General features: G+C 31.3%; 1 non-coding gene and 1 pseudogene across 1 annotated transcript; both read left to right on the top strand.

Annotated features, from left to right (window-relative positions):
• Positions 1-5837: 5837 nt before the first annotated feature.
• LOC146887522 (putative E3 ubiquitin-protein ligase ATL44 pseudogene) lies at positions 5838-6456 on the top strand (annotated as a pseudogene).
• An 824-nt stretch (positions 6457-7280) lies between these two features.
• Positions 7281-7353, top strand: TRNAE-CUC (transfer RNA glutamic acid (anticodon CUC)). The gene has a single exon. It is a non-coding gene; the product is annotated as a tRNA-Glu (tRNA).
• The last annotated feature ends 5885 nt before the right edge of the window (positions 7354-13238 follow it).

The raw sequence follows: 13238 nt of genomic DNA, 5'->3' as shown, positions 1-13238 counted from the left end.
GTTTTTTTTTGAAGAAAAAAATGTAATCCAAAAATAAAAAATAATTTCTGAACTGTTTAATTCAAAAATAAATAATGACTTTTAGATTGTATAATTTAGAAAACTTCCAGATTATACAAAAAATTATTTATAATTTTTGAATTACATAATAAAAAGAACAAAAAAATAAAAGGTTTCTCTAATACGGAGTGCAAGAGACATATTGAGGTGCAGGGAGAAACTGTCCCTACCACATGGGCTGTGCAATGCAGTTTCAGAAAGCCGAAATCAAGTTAAATTATTAAGGGGTTGCTTCCTGCGCCCTATCATTTTCTTTCTGTACTTCATCAATTTATGTAATTTTCATTTTTGCCCTTATTTGAAAGTTATTTCCAAAAATAGAAAAGATATTTTGGAATTTTGTTTTCAGATTTGGAATTCTCTTTTCAGAAATATTTATTCGGGACTTTTATTTTTGGAATTTTTATTTAGAATTTCTTTTTCTATTTTTTTTTCGAAACTGACTTCCCAAATTCATTCTCCGGTTTTGGAATCTTCTTTCTGGAAAACTGTTTTTTCTCTTTCAAAATCTATTTTTTTCTTGTCAGCATTTTGTCTTCTGAAAAAATATAATTAAATAAAAGACAATAATATTTTAATTACTAAATTTTCATAATTTCTTTTATAATCTAATATATCATTTTTTAAATGGTTTTAAAAGATAAAAGAAATGAAAAAATAATAATCAATTAAAAAAGTTTATCTTATGATATAAGAATAAATTGTCAAAATTTAATTAAAAAAAATTATTTTCTTTAAATAAAATGATAGGGTATAGGAAGAAAGTGATATTGTGCTGGAAGCAATTGTCAATTTTAATGCCTATCATTGAGTGTGAGTAAATAGTTCTTCTTAATAAGTATTGGTATTTTATTTTTAGGATACTTATAAAAATTAGTTGTAATTGAACTTCTTTAATGAGTGTAATAATTGAATATATCTTTAGTCTTTTAATAATGATCATGTTTATTAACAAAAAATTAATATTAATATACAATAAGTCTAGAAAGAGCCTTTGTTTTTGTAAATTAAAAATAATTTATTTTATTTTAATTATATATTAATGTTAATTTTTCATGTGATAAACACACGTGATAAACATTAGAAATGAAACATGTATCTAGCTATATTAATATTCTAATTTTTTTTAATATAGTAAAAATAAAATATATCAATATTGTTATATTAAATAATTAATTTAGCCTTTCTCTTAAATATTTTCAACTATTAGTCATATAATATTTTTAGCACACCATAATACTTTTATTTATATGCTTCGTCCAACTTTACAATAAGAAAACATATAATTCTATATATAATGGTAGTACACATATATGTTTCTATTTGAGTTGAGAGAGCACTTCTAATATTTATGTTTGATATGTACATAAATTATAATATTAAATAATACTCTTTGTAATTAAAAATGAAATTATCACATATAGTAATAATAAATAAAACTATTTTTTTCAACAAACAAACTAAAAAAAAAACTAGAAAAGAAATTATCTCTATTACTTTGTCAGAATTTTTATTGTGAAAAAAGTAGAAAAGAAAGGGTGTGTATTATTTTGGCACAAACAATTGTTATTGTCATAAAAAAGTACTTTATTTGCAAAGATATTGTAAATCCCATTTTCCAGTTTATATTCTTTGGACTTGGCCTTTTCGTAGGTCCAAGGCCAGCTCTATTGTAGGACCCCAATACCTCTTCCAACTCACTCATTCCTCATTCTTCTGTTTTCCAGAGCTGCTCCTCTTCCTCAAACACTCTTGGCTGAAGCAAGAGCTCTACTAGGACATAGGTTCAGTTCTTTTCCAGCTAGCTTCTCGGTTTAATATTCTCAGGTAAGTTGAGCTTTAACTTCATCCTTTCCCTAACTCACCAGTCAAAGTTATTTTGTGTGTTTCTTTTCGGGTTGATATATGTTTATATGCTTGAGTAGTACGTTTATATCGAATGAAACTGAGTTACATGTGCTATTGGATGTTGGTTGTGTTGTGTTTCTGCCTGGCATGCGTGGAACAGTGGGAGAGAACTGATATTCTCGCCTAGGCGAGCTTGTTTCGCCTAAGCGAGAATGCCAGAAGCTCACTCAGGGTTCTGCCTCGAGCACTCGCCCAGGCGAGGGGTTGCGTTTTGAGCGACAGGTCAGCTCGCTTAGGCGAGACAGCCTCGCCTGAGCGAGAGATCGCGAAAACTTCCAGGACCCACTGTTGTAGGCTCGCCTAGGCGAGAGCCCGTTGCCTGAGCGAGACAACTTCTCTCGTCTGGGCGATGACTCCTAGCCTGAGGGAGGCTGCCACAACAGGTTGCTTCAACTTTGTTTTCTCTCTGGTTTGAGGAGTGATTCGTGTGATTTATTTGATTTCCTTTTCCAAGACCTAAAGCATGTGAGTATATATGGTTGTTTGATTTCTATGAACTAAAAGTTGTATGTTGGCATGAGCAACACATGGATTGTGGTTGGTTGGTTGAGAACTTGAATGAGAATTAAATGTTTTGAGATAAAGGTGGTGGATATGGTATGAAACATGAATTTGGTGTGTGATAGGCGTAATTCCATGAGTCTCGTGGGGAGGCCTCATGGTGGTGTGTAGTGTATATGTTAAGATATGGATTCAAGTAAGGATCGCATCCCGAAACTCTAAAGGGTCAGTGAGTCTCAAATAGAGCAAACTGACCCAAGTAGTGAGAGTGGCGGGAGACCCTAGTCTCTGGCAGGATAATGGCCTTAGACGTTTAAAGGCTAACCTTGTATGTGGTAGGGTGAAACCCATTGGAAATGGCTTGCAGAGCAGTAGAGGCCACCACAAGTGCAAGCGTCCGATGAATCCGATCTTAGTATATTTATCCGGATAATTGAGTCATAGTGTCTTGCTTGTCTGCGATAACATGATTTTCTGTGCTCACTGTGTTGAAATGCTTGAACTGTTTAAGTACTTATCTGCTATACTATGTTAACTTTAAATTACTCTAGCTTACCCTTTCTTTGTTGTATATGTTCTTGCCTTGATTGTTTTCTTTTTGCAATGATCACCTTACGGTGGGAGCAGATGGAAAGAGCTCAGGAGGTGGATCTGCTGGTGGTAGCGGTGCTGTGTAGTTTGGACCAGTTATCTGTAGCTCCTATTAGTAGTTTTTATGGCTTTAATGCCCCTCTCTTTTATGACTTCTTGCTCTAGGAGCGACCCTTCTGCAAGATAGTTAACGTTTAGACTTTGTTTCGTTTTTGGCATGGTTGTATGCCTACGTTTCCTTTTTAGTACTCCTATGGATAACTGTAATAGTAGGTTCGTACGTGTTCTGTTTCTCGAATTGTTTTTTATTATCATAATTGTGCGATGCTTTGTTTAGTAGATTTAATCTATTTAAATGGGATGTCATTGTGAATGTTTTCTTCAAGTTCCCCCACGAATCATTAATTCCAAATCACTTTAATGAATAGTGCAAGAAAGTGATATTGTAATTGTTTTGTTAATATGATTTCAAAAAATGATACTAACGATAAGCCAAAAGCAAAACCATCTTTCTCCTAAAAGACACGTTTGAGAGATGAAGGAGTAGCGGCAACCTCACGCCGCGCATTTACTGCAAAAAAAAAAAAAAAGAAAAAAAGAAAAAAAAAAAAAGATAACTGTTAGCGTTAGTGGATTCAATCATTCGCACTGCCATCACATCGCAACACTTCTTTCATCAATAATTCTCACACCCAAACCTCATCAATCTTCCTTTTCAACTAATTATTCTATGAATCTATAATTTTATAATTCAAGTTTTTAACATCACACTTGACTTTAAAACTAAATTATAACTTTAATATGCTTTTACTGAATTTAATTGAGCTAGGTCGATTATAAGGTTCTCAAAATTTGAGGAGTTATTTTTTTAGTGGAAAAGTTTTAAATTCAAAAGATAAACCAAGAAAGATATATATATATATATATATATATATATATATATAAAATGTTGAAACATGTGGTATTCGGAGGAAGTTTAGGGACACAAATCGCTTAAACTTCTTTTAAGTTAAAGAGTGGCACAAGTATCTGAAAACTACCATGATTTGACAAGGTCGAAAAAGAATGAAAATGAAGATGAGTTGCTTTTTTATTCCTTTGAAAAGGCATATAGAAAAGGAAATAGAGGAGTGGATTGTCAAGTAAGCATATTATGTGTGTGCATATATTCCAAGACCGTATCAACTTATGCAATCATTTTCTTTTAGCTATTGGGTAAAAGTTAAAGTGTGATTTTAAGTTTGATATTCACTAAAAATAATAAAGTTAAAGTCAAGTAATATATAAAAATAAAATTCATAAATTTAATATTTTCAAGGTTAGTAATAAATACAATACAATTTAGATTTTTTTTAGTTTGTGGGGTTGTTTCTCATATAAGTTTTTAAAATATACCGATAGATATTCGTTTTGATTTTTAATATATATTAAAATCTTTTCTACTATGCTGGTATTAGAGTCTTTTGAAGACCGAGCAAAATGACAGTATCAAAACCTCAATAAAGAATTTAAAATACTAATGCTGTGTTTGGATTTTGGAGATTATTGTTAGTGTAGATAGAAGAGCGAGTGTCACGTAATTTGTAACGATTTGCAAGTGTTGATTTGTGATAACCACTCTTAAAAGGTTATCCACAAAAAATGCGAAAAAAAGAAGAAAAAATTACGATACAAATTTAAAAACACTCATTTAACCCTCAAATGATGACCATAAAAACTATAAATCAATTCTGAAAATTAAAATACAAGTAGAAAATGAAGAATATAGTTAAATTAAATTATGAAAATTTAACGAATCGATTCACTCTCTTCACAAAATCAATCACAATTACACTCGATTCAATTAAAAATATAAACGAATCGATTTGGTTATATATATATATATATATATATATATATATATATATATATATATATATATATATATATATATATATATATTAATTATACAAAATGAAAAAGAATATTTCAAGTTATTAATGATAATATTAATAAATTATATTTTTAATTTTAAATAATAATTTCAATTTTATTTTAATGTCATTTTTTATTTACATTGAAGGGTAAAATAGAAATTATATAATTTAATTTATTAAAAATAAAAATTTATTAAATTTTACCAATCACATTACACAAATTTTTACGAACTTTTCACTCATATCCACTCAAATTATACTATCTTTCCTTTAATACAAATAACTTCATCTTCATCTAAAAATCAACTCTTCTAAATTCACACATCAATCCAAACACAGTATAAGAGATAATATTATAATTCTTTTGTAAGAATGATTCATAATTTATTAATAATAACTTATTTTTCAAAATTAAGTTAGAAATTTTATATCGATAATAACTTATTTTTCAAAATTAAGTTAGAAATTTTATATCGACTAAAAATAAAGATAAAAATTATAATATATAACTATGTTGAAAATCACACCATAGAAAAATAACATCATCAAGCAAAATCACTTTTTATGAAAAAAATACATCACAAAAATTATAAACCTTCAAATGACAAATAACTATATACTAGTTTTGATATATTTAAAAAAACCTATTAAATTTCGGTGACAACTTAGAAATAACAATACTTTTTATAATATTTCTCGATATATTAAAGAAACCTATTAAATTTCCGTGACAACTTTAAAAACAACTATTTTCTTTTATAATATTTCGTAACTACTCTCTTCTTCTTCTTCATATCACTCCCGGTGGGATTCTTATGATAACTACTTAAAGACCAACAAACAAATAATTATAAGAAGTTAAATTAGATATAAATCCACTTACAAAAAGACGTAGCAATTAGGTCATTTTATTTATGCCTATGTGTGGATCACTCCATGTTTCTCACTTTCTTTATTACAGTGAAATTTGGTGATGAGTTGATGAGCAGCATGGCCGAAACTCAGTCCGAGTCTCCCACAGCTTCCTCCTTTGATGCTCCTTGTGGCAGCCATTGTGTGTGCTCTTGGCCTCAACACCATGCTGCAATGGATGCCTTCTCGCACCTTCAATTCTGGTCTCAAGAGGAAGCAAATGCTGGCTTTGCCAACCTCAACCTTCACACACTCTCCTTCTTCACCTTCCACCTGTGTCATTTGCTTGGCTGAGTTCTGTGATGGAGACCCTATCAGGTTCCTCCCAAACTGCAACCACTTTTTCCATGTTCTTTGCATTGACAAGTGGCTCCTCTCTCACTCTTCTTGCCCTACTTGCAGACACCTACTCAACCCAAATCATCACCATCATCGTCTTCACTCCTTACATATTATCATAACTTAGTCATTTATTTTGTTATCCTCCATTAAATACAACTTTTTATTTGGGATGTCCTTGTATTAGTAATGATCTTATGAAAACAAATATAAGAAAAGTAAAATTAAACATTAAAAGGATGTATTTTAATTTCAATAAACTATTTAATCTAAAAATTCTATATATATCAAAAATAATAAATTGCTAAGTTAATATCCAACTATTTGTTTTCTGTTCTCATCATTTTACTTCTTCAAACTAAAGACCGGCTAAATAAGTTCTTAAACTTTTTGGATTTTACTTAGGTTCTTATTTTCTTTCCATTTTGATCTCTATCACTTAAATTTTTAGATTATGAACCTAAACAAATAGCTAAGGTTGGAAATAAATAAATTATTTGCTCGCAAATAAATAAATTCAATTACGACATATACCATGGTAAAAGAAATATATCTCATTCCGATTAGAATTATTTTAAGTTGAACAGAAATTGACGATGAAAATGTATACTTTTTTTTTTCACACTACATTTTATAATTAAATTGATAGTAAATAAACATATGATGTATATGATGACATATTCCTCTATAAGTGAATATTCGGTCCGACACATTGATCCTGTGAGTTAGTGTGGATTGAGATTTGGTGACTTTATGAGCAGAAAAACAACTTTACATTTGAATCAGATGAAAGGCAATGACCAAAAGTTCCCACTTATGAAAGATTTATACTTTGTCTCAATAGATTGAGCCCACCATAGTCACAATAATGAACAAATTCAGTTTCCCGACAGCATGGTCAAAATCAAAAACCAAGTTCCTGCAAATATAGACAAAAATCTGAATGACAGGTAAAAATAGTTTTAACTTCAACTATTATGGAGCAAATAGCAGAATAATTTTATGAGATAGTGTTGTTACCAAAATTTATCATGACTTAGCCTAACCAACAGTTCCGTTGTAGTCTAGTTGGTTAGGATACTCGGCTCTCACCCGAGAGACCCGGGTTCAAGTCCCGGCAACGGAAAACTTTTACTCTTTTTAAAACTTTTTGTTATTATTTACTTTCTACGAATGTTCCATCATAAAAGTTCTGCTTTCTATTTTTGTTAAATTTTTTTTCCTTTTTTTACATTTATAGTATTATGAAGAGGGTTAAAATATGATATTTTCATTAGAATGATAATAGTTATCGTTAGCTATAGGTATAAATGATCAATCAAATCTCAATTATTATTATTATTATTATATTATATTTGTAAATTGTAACACCGAAGTACTTTGTTTGTCACAACGTAGATCTCTTTCATTTGTATGTTTTAGAGCAATTCATTTGGAATTTTCATGAATGAATGTTGTTTTTTTTATCTACTTTGACGATATTTGAAATTAATTTTTTCATTTAAAGTTTTTGGTTAATTGCACGAGTCAAGTTAAAAATACATAAGACATGAAGTCGAGCTAGAGAGACTATGAAGACAAAGTTGAGCTATAAATATTCGATGATATATAAGTTGACAAGTTGTTAAATATCATCCAATCTTAATAAAGTGACATACGATTTTTGCACTTTTTTTCTTTTTTATAAAAATAAATGAGTAAAAATAAAATTCATAATATACCAAAGTGAATCAGTTCAATTAATCTTTGTGATAAAGCTTGACTATTATTAGTTAGATACATTTTATCATGAGTATAAGTTTTTTTTTTTTGTATTTAACCATCTATATGCATTGTATGTGACAAATATACATAATCACCAATATATAAATAAATAAAGATATCTTGTATATTTAAGTTCAATATGGAGGAGATTAAGGACTAGTCAATTTTTTATTAACTTTTATCTAGCCTGTTTTCTTTATGAAATAATTTGGCTGTGGTTGCACCCACATATGTATGATAAATATGTTTGTAGAGAAAACTAGTTTTTCTATCCGTGCAACGCACAAGTTATTTAACTATAATTTTTATGGACGATATATTTTAAATGTAATTTTTTTTTGTAATGACAATGAACAATAAATGCTATCCAATAATATATATGATGAAAATATGATGTCTTTAATAAATTGTCAACTGTATGATACAAAGAAGAAAATGTCATCCATGTTATGTAATCAAGTAAGAACCTAATAAAAAACATACATCTAGTACTTTTAGAATAATTGTTGCTCTATTTCATCATAAGTGTTCCTTCTAATTTCTAATTTTAGAAAGAAAAAAACAATTGCATAAGTGTTTCTTCTGTTGTCTCCTTCTTTATCTACAAGAACCAAAAAAATTACTGATACAAATGAGCATTTTATAACGAAGTGTTACCAAATTACCAAATTACATCTCTTTGTTCAACCTGTTTTCAAACTACATTTGTGCAATGAGATATTACAAACTTACATTAATATTGATTACTTCTTGCATGCAACCTTTTTTGTAGAACCATCTTCCTTCTAAGAATTCCATTTTGACAGAAGTCTTGCTTCACGTTACAAATGATCCAAATTATGTACTTATTTACATGTCTGAGTTTTGAATTAAATTTGAGAATTACCTTCATCTGTTATTGTTACTGCAGAATGAATTGTTGTTGTTGAAGAATGATTTGATCGTGTTGTTGTTTCATCATCAAGACTGAACCTGTTTTCAAATAATTGCATGACTTCAAAAGTCCAACACATAAACAAAATATACATTAATTTATTATATAAGAATAATTCGGTTATAAACAGAAGACTTACTAAACTCCAACTCAGTTTGTGTTTCCTCTATATAACATTTTCCAATAATTGATCAGATTGATTTATTTTGCCTGTCACTACTAAAGAAAACATTTCATTATGCATGTTGATTGTGAAGTTCCAGTAAAAAATATATTCATAGTTTTCAATATAAATTTCAAGTTCGTTCAGTCCAATGAAACCTAATATCTTGCTTCTTTTTATCTACAAAAACCAAAAAACGACTGATACAAATGAGCACTTTATAATGAATTGTTACCAAATAAGGTGTTTTGAAACTACATTTGTGCAAATAATATTTTTGTTAGTGATTGAAATACAGTGAACTTTAAAAGATGACAATATTTATATAAACATACAACTTGTAGGCAAATTTCATGGCATAAAAATTGCACTTGGTGAGAAGTTGTAGTGTTGAGTTGTAGTGGTTATCATTGTCACTCTAGAATTTCAAGAATTTCATCATTGTCATTTTGTAATTTGAAGATGGAAATCAACAACATTGCTATAACCTGACTTGCATTTATTATAAATTCAGTTAATCAACAACATTGCCATTGAACAATTCAATAAATTAGAAGAATAGTGTGAAATAAATAATGACATATCTATAGTTTTGTCTTTGTTAAAGAGTTTCAAAATTTCCTTGTACACAACATTTTTAGTTGTGTTTGTGATATTTCCATCTTCATCTAGAATAAGTATTTTGAGTCCTTTTTTAGTTTTTACTCTAGAAATAGCTACATATAGTCGTCCATGTGTGAAAACTGGACATGGGAGATAAAGTCCAACTCTAGAAAGAGATTGACCTTGACTTTTATTGATGGTCATTGCAAAGCAAAGTGATACATGAAACTGTCTTCTCTGGAATTTAAATGGCAAACCTAAATCTAAGGGAACTAAATCCATTCTTGGGATAAAAATTTTATCACCAACGTTTTTCCCTGTAATAATAGTTGTAGAGATGACATTTTTTCCTAAATGATTGACTTGCAATCTTGTTCCATTGCATAGATGGTGGAGCTCTTGGTGCGAAATGGATGAAAGCTCCATGAAGTAGACGTGATCCATGAAAGGGAGTGGAAGCAAGTGTTTAAGGCTCTTGCTAAGCATTGTTTCGGACTAAGGTGTTTGAAGGTTTAGCTTAAGAGAAAGCTAGGGGAAGGTGGCTAGAGGAGATGATTCAATCCTCTAGCAAAGGAGACTCTCAAATGCAATAGGGTGGAGTACTCTTAACACTATGCTTCTATTGCAAAATTCAAGAGTAAAAATGTACAAATGGTTTACTTTTGGCTTTTATATGTGAGCCTAAAAGCTAGACTAATTCTTGGCCCTTAGATCAAGCTTAAAGGAGAAGCTTTAATCATCATCCTTAGATGGTGGCTTGGAGAATGAGGCATCTTCCTAGCATTTGGATGAAGACTTGGAAAAGAAGACACTCTCTTAGCCCTTGGATGAAGGAGGCACATGGGTGGAGTGTGGACTTGGCTCCATGGGATGCATGATCCATGAGGAAGTCACGGCCTAAGGGAGACTCTTAGTGGACCGAGCCCATTGTACATGTAACACCTATTTTTATGTCTTACACCATTATTGAAAGCAAAACCCAAACATTGGCCCAATTTAAAATCTATTCTACTGGGCTTTGATGCACTTCTTCAAGTCTTGATGATTTCTTTGGCCCATGAAAATAATGTGACAAGCCCATTAGATTTGTGTCCATCTATTGGGAAGTCCATTTGAATCTTTTTCATCATACTTCTTATTATTGGGCCTTTTAATGGGCTTGGGCTTGGGCTTGAAGGTGCAATTGGGCTTGGTGGGGTCACATCAATAGACCTTTTGCATGATCAATATTTCTAAGAAGCATGATTGGTACTCCTGTTTTCAACTTCAATATGTGATTCAGAATACCTGAACATTTGATTTCATTTAAAGATTCGGATGTAAACCATTCAGATTGCATTTCTTCATCTTGATCAGATTGGCAAGGTGTATCTGAATTTAGATACGTTATTTCCTCACCATTCAGATAACATGAAATCATTAACTTCCTCTACACAATCATTTGTTGGGCACAATATGGCTCCATCATCAAAATAACCAGGATTCCTCATATGTAAAAGAAAATCAGGGTGTACAAATTGAACCAAAAGGTGATTTTGTATTTTGAATCAACAATTGTTCTGGAATTTCAACCATGCTTCCACCATTTTCATTTAAATCCATCTCTCCATCTCCAATTTTCAAGATCTAATCAGCAAAATCTTTTATCTCCTCTGTTGTTTGCCTATTTTGGGTGGTATTTAATATCATATTTTTTGATAGCTTTAATACTTTACAATACTACCATAAGTCAAAATAGTGTATTAAAAATTTAATGATATCATACCTGGATGCCTTCTTTATGACAGGTAGAATTTGTCTAAAATCACCTCCCAAGACAACCACTTTATTACCAAATGGTTTGCAATTGTTGCACTCATCAACATTTTTCATTATATCTCTCAAAGTTCTATCAAATGCTTCGAAACACATTCTATTCATCATAGGTGCTTCATCCCATATGATCAAACTAGTTGCCATTAAAAGCTTAGCAAGTAGACTACCTTGAGCAATGTTGCATGTCGATTCCTCATTAATTAGTAGTGGGATGCAAAAAATTGAATGTGCAGTTTTACCACCAGGAAAACGAAGCAATGCCACTTGAAGCTACATTTAAAACAATCATTCCCTTGCTTCTTATTGCAGCTGACAATGTCTTCCACATGAAAGTTTTACTTGTACCACCATAACCATACAAAAGAAGAATCCTCCATGTTTTGACAGTATTGCATTCATTATATCATCATACACACACACACACACACACACTTGTTCATGAGTGAGTGACTTGAAGAGGATTGTGTGTTCTTTAGCCATGTCTTCTTTATTATATTGAAACTCATCAATAATAAATTTGTTTTCAATAATACACTTGAGAGATGCTGTGAGCGGGGAGGTTCATAGTTAGATGGATCACGAGTGTTGGACTACGGATGGAGAGGTCCGTAGAGTTGGACCACGAACGGGTAGGTTTGTGGAAGCATTAGAATCCTTAAGACCAGCTTGAGTGTGTATCTTGTATAGGGCAGTGTGTTTTTCTTAATTTCGTTTTAATGTGTTGAGATGTGGACTTGGACTAGGAGATGTTTGACTGTGTCGTGAGCGGGTAGGTTCATGGCTGGTGGTGAACACATGATAATATGAGCGGGGAGGTTCATATTATGATGCTCTCGTGCGAGGATACAAACGGGGAGGTTCGTATGTTCTGCGCTCATACTTGAGGGCTGTTACGAGCGAGGATGTTCGTAACTTTTAGATCACGTATGTTGGACTACGGGCGGGGAGGTCTGTAAAGTTGGACTACGAGCGAAGAGGTTTGTAGATAGGCAAGACCATGAGTGAGTAGGTTTGTGGAAGCATATATATCCAGGGTCCATGGTCAAGAAATTGTGGGTTGGAAACCTTAGGGCAGTAAGGTTTCTTGGTTAAGCATTGACTGAAATAAAGTAATTTAGGGTGAACTTCGATGTATTAAATTATACGTTTATATTGTTACATGAGCTCATCCTTTTGTTTGTGTGTTTGACAATGATCGTGTAATTCGTTACACGAGAGCAGATGTTGTTTCAAGTGGAACTGGTGACACTTAGAGTCGGAGAAGGGCTAGCTTGGGATGTTTTATAGACTATATTTGACTATTTTGTAAATATTTAGTTGATTAGTTTTGAACTATGTAAACCTGGAGTTTAATTTATGATTTTCACGTTCGAGACATTTGATTAAGATTTTAATTTTCCTGCGCTTTGGGAAAGAACGTTGAATAATAATGACATATTTAATATTATTTTATTTTATTTAAATTAGTAATATCTGGTCAGGATGTTACAATATGGATTCAATTGGAAGTTATCCTAACGCTCTATAATAATCATTCAATTCTCAAGTAGAGAAGGATGTGGTATTTGGTGAGAGGAGCAGGAGGTTTCAGTCTAAGGGTTTTACTTTAGTCAAAGACGTTAACAGACTAACCTTGTGTGTGTGTGGTATGATGAAATCTATTGGCAATGACTCTGCAGAGCAGTAGAGGCCATCACAAGTGCACAACTTGCCAAAATCTAATATAAATGCA

This window comes from Vigna unguiculata, chromosome 3 (genome assembly GCF_037176805.1).
Source record: "Vigna unguiculata cultivar grain cowpea cultivar isolate G323 ecotype 2 chromosome 3, ASM3717680v1, whole genome shotgun sequence".
Taxonomy (NCBI): Eukaryota; Viridiplantae; Streptophyta; class Magnoliopsida; order Fabales; family Fabaceae; genus Vigna; species Vigna unguiculata.
Note: the sequence above shows the minus strand (reverse complement) of the source record. Positions and strands in the feature narration are given on the sequence as shown.